This window comes from Callithrix jacchus, chromosome 14 (genome assembly GCF_049354715.1).
Source record: "Callithrix jacchus isolate 240 chromosome 14, calJac240_pri, whole genome shotgun sequence".
Taxonomy (NCBI): Eukaryota; Metazoa; Chordata; class Mammalia; order Primates; family Cebidae; genus Callithrix; species Callithrix jacchus.
The window spans coordinates 52,507,602-52,511,725 of NC_133515.1; the positions used below are offsets into that span (position 1 = coordinate 52,507,602).

General features: G+C 42.4%; 1 non-coding gene across 1 annotated transcript; it reads right to left on the reverse strand.

Moving 5' to 3' along the window:
• Positions 1–3,466: 3,466 nt before the first annotated feature.
• On the reverse strand, positions 3,467–3,569 carry LOC118147525 (U6 spliceosomal RNA). The gene has a single exon (XR_004733979.1). It is a non-coding gene; the product is annotated as a U6 spliceosomal RNA (small nuclear RNA).
• Between the last annotated feature and the right edge of the window lie 555 nt (positions 3,570–4,124).

The window sequence follows — 4,124 nt, forward strand, 5'->3', positions numbered from 1 at the left end:
TGGTGCAATCGCAGCTCATTACAACTTCCGCCTCCCAGGTTCAAGCGAGTCTCCTGCCTCAGCCTCCCAAGTAGCTGGGACTATAGGTGCATGCCACCACCCCGGCTAATTTTTGTATTTTTTAGTAGAGACAGTTTTACCATGTTAGCTAGGCTGGTTCTCAAACTCCTGACCTCAAGTAATCGGCCCACCTTAGCCTCCCAAAGTGCTGAGATTACAGGGGTGAACCAATGAGCACAGGCTGATTATTTATTTATTTATTTTTTATTTTATTTCATTTTTTTGAGATGGACTTTTGCTCTTGTTGCCCAGGCTGGAGTGCAATGGCGTGATCTCAGCTCACTGCAACCTCCACCTCCTGGGTTCAAGCAATTCTCCTGCCTCAGCCTCCCGAGTAGCTGGGATTACAGGCATACCCCACCATGCCCAGCTAATTTTTGTATTTTTAGTAGAGATGCGGTTTCTCCATGTTGGACAGGCTGATCTCAAATTCCCAACCTGAGGCAATCCACCTGCCTCGCCCTCCCAAAGTGCTGGGATTACAGGCGTGAGCCATCGTGTCGGCCTTTTTTCAAAAATAGAGACAGAATCTCACCATGTTGGTCAGGTTGGTCTTGAACTCTGGCCTCAAGCAATCCTCCCACCTCTGCCCCACAAAGTGCTAGGATTACAGGTGTGAGCCAACTTGCCCAGCCTGCTTTTTTTTCAGGCCAAATAACATTCCATTGCATGTACATACATTCACAATATAAATGCACTTAATACTAAAATGTACATGTAAAAATGGTTAAGACAGTAAATGTTATGGTATGTGGTTTTTTTAACCACATACCATAACATTTACTTTAAATTTAAAACAAATCTTTTTTTTTTTTTTTTTGAGATAGAGTTTCGCTCTTGTGGCCTAGGCTGTAGTGCAGTGGCATGATCTCTGCTCACCACAACCTCCGTCTCCCAGGTTCAAGCAATTCTCCTGCCTCAGCCTCCTGAGTAGCTGGGATTACAGGCATGAGCCACCATGCCCAGCACACAAATCATTTTTTAAATGACATATAGACATACCCTTTGATGCAACATTGTAACTATATATCTATCCTATTAATATGCACATATGTGGAAAATGATACGTCTTCAAGAATATTCATTGCTCCAGATGAAGTTTCTTATAAAAAAATTTTTTAATAAAAAAATATAAAAATAAGGCCGGGCACGGTGGCTCAAGCCTATAATCCCAGCACTTTGGGAGGCTGAGGTGGGTTGATCACGAGGTCAAGAGATGGAGACCATCCTGGTCAACGTGGTGAAACCCCGTCTCTACTAATAATACAAAAAATTAGCTGGGCATGGTGGCGCATGCCTGTAATCCCAGCGACTCAGGAGGCTGAGGCAGAAGAATTGCCTGAACCCAGGAGGCGGAGGTTGCGGTGAGCCGAGATTGCGCCATTGCACCCCAGCCTGGGTAACAAGAGCGAAACTCCATCTCAAAAAAAAAAAAAAAAAAAAAAAAATATATATATATATATATATATATATATATATATATAAATTTTAAAAAAGAATATTCATTGCAATGTATCTCTCTCTTTTTTTTTTTTTTTTTTTTTTTTTTTGGAGACAGAGTCTCCCTCTGTCCCCCCAGCTGGAGTAAAATGGTATAGTCTTGGCTCACTGCAACCTCCACCTTCTGGATTCTATCGATTCTCCTGCCTCAGCATCCTGAGTAGCTGGGATTACAGACAGTCACCACCACGTCCGGCTAATGTTTGCATTTTTTTCTTAGTAGAGATGGGGTTTCACCATGTTGGTCTGGCTGGTCTCGAACTCTTGACCTCAAGTGATCCACCTGCCTCAGCCTCCCAAAGTGCTGGGATTACAGGTATAAGCCACTGTGCCAACTCTAATATTTTTTGTTTTAACAAGAGGTTAGACTCACATGTCCATCAGAAGGAGGCCAGTGAAATAAATTATGCTCCACTATACAATGAAATATTAGGGAGTCCTTTAAAAGGAATGGGAAGATACTTATACTAACAGGAAAAATTGCCATGATACATTGGAAAGTGTAAAGGCAAGCAATTGTGTAAAAAACAGGTGGGAGGTAGTGGATAGGAGGAGAGGGGAAGAAAAATATATGTGTATTTGCTTGTATATTGATAGACATCTGTGAAAAGAAACACTAGAAATATACAACATTAGGCTGGGCCCAATGGCTCACACCTTTAATCCCAGCAAAAACTTTGGAAGGTTAAGGCAGGAGGAGTGCTTGAGCCCAGAAATTTGGGGCAGTGCACTATGACCATGCCTGTGAATAGCCACTGCATTCCAGCCGGGCAACACAGTGAAACCCAGTCTCTAAAAAACAAACAAAAAGTGGTTAGGGGGTCTTATTTTAACCTTCCAAATGCTTGAAGTCATTTGTGACCACCGGCCACCCTCCCTCACCCTGAGCCCCGTGTCCCGGCCTTCCCTTTTAACCAATGAAACAGCCTCAACCTTTAACCTTCTCTCATTTACCAATTTAGCACCTGTTCAATCATTCTGGCTTTTCTGAGCTCTCAACATCTTTCTTAAAATGTAGATTTACAATTGGTTCATGATATTTTATTAAGGATTAGACATATCAAATATTGTCAGAGGATTATTGATTGACTAGGTTTACACGTGTCCTCCCATTAACACTTTCTCATGTTAGCTTTTCCAAGAATATTTTTTTTATTTTTGAAACAAGATCTCACTATGTCACCACTATGCAGTGGCACGATTTTGGCTTACTGCAACCTCTGCCTCCTCCGGATCAAGTGATCCTCCCACTTCAGCCTCCCAAGTATCTGGGAATACAGGCACATGCCACCATACCTGGCTAATGTTTTGTATTTTTTATCAGAGACAGGGTTTTGCCATGTTGCCCAGGCTGGTCTTGAACACCTGGGCTCAAGCCATCTACCTGCCTTGGCCTCCCAACGTGCTAGGATTACAGGCATAAGCCACCATACCCAGCCAATATCTCTGTTCTGAACCATCTTTATGGAAACAAAATCAGGTGGCTGATGTTAATTAAGGTGTGGCCCACATCCCAGAGTTTAGTTTGTTTGGTTTTAATTTTTTTCTTTTTTTTTAGATGGAGTCTCCCTCTGTTGCCCAGGCTGGAGTGCAGCAGCGTGATACTCCTGTCTCAGCCTCCTGAGTAGCCTGGCTAGTTTTTTTTTTCTGGTAGAAATGAGGTTTTGGGGCCAGGTTTGGTGGCTCGCGCCTGTAATCCCAGCACTTTGGGAAGCTGAGGCAGGCAGATCACGAGGTCAGGAGATCGAGACCATACCAGCTAACACTATGAAATCCCACCTCTAAAAAAATTAAATAAAATAAGATTTCACCATGTTGACCAGGCTAGTCTTGAACTCCTGGCCTCAGGTGAGTGTTAGGATTACAGGTGTGTACCACCTCACCTGGTCAGCTTTTTTTTAATTGGAAAAAAATGGAATGCTTCATGAATTTGCATATCATCCTTGTGTAGGGGCTATACTAATCTTCTCTTATTCCAATTTTAGTATATGTGCTGCCAAAGTGAGCACCATAGCTGATGTTCTTTACATCAAAAAGAGATCTATGGATTGTAAACCCACCTATCTGTGGCAGAGGGAATGCTGCCAGGATACCCTCCTTTAACAGAAGCCAAAGGTGAAGAGGTGAGAGAGGAACAGTAGTCTCAGGTCACTGGGGAATGACACAGACCAATTTAGTCAATTCAGCAGAATATTCAGTCAATCCATATATCTGATACACTAATTATCTGCAATGCATACTAAATTACATGTCTAAGACCAGAATTTTCAAACTATAGTACCATCTAACTAAAAAGGGATTTCTCTGCCAGTCTATTTATTTACTGAGAGTTCAAGACTTTAGTTAAAGATAAGGGATGGAGGCAACCCGACCCATCAACAGGCAATCAAGAGATATTTTTCTGGCCGGGCATGGTAGTTCACACCTGTAATCTCAGCACTTTGGGAGGCTGAGGCAGGCGGATCACCTGAGGTCAGGAGTTCAAGACCAGCCTGGCCAACATGGTGAAACCCTGTCTTAAAAAAAAAAAATTAAAAATTAAAAAAAAAAAAGAGACATTTTTC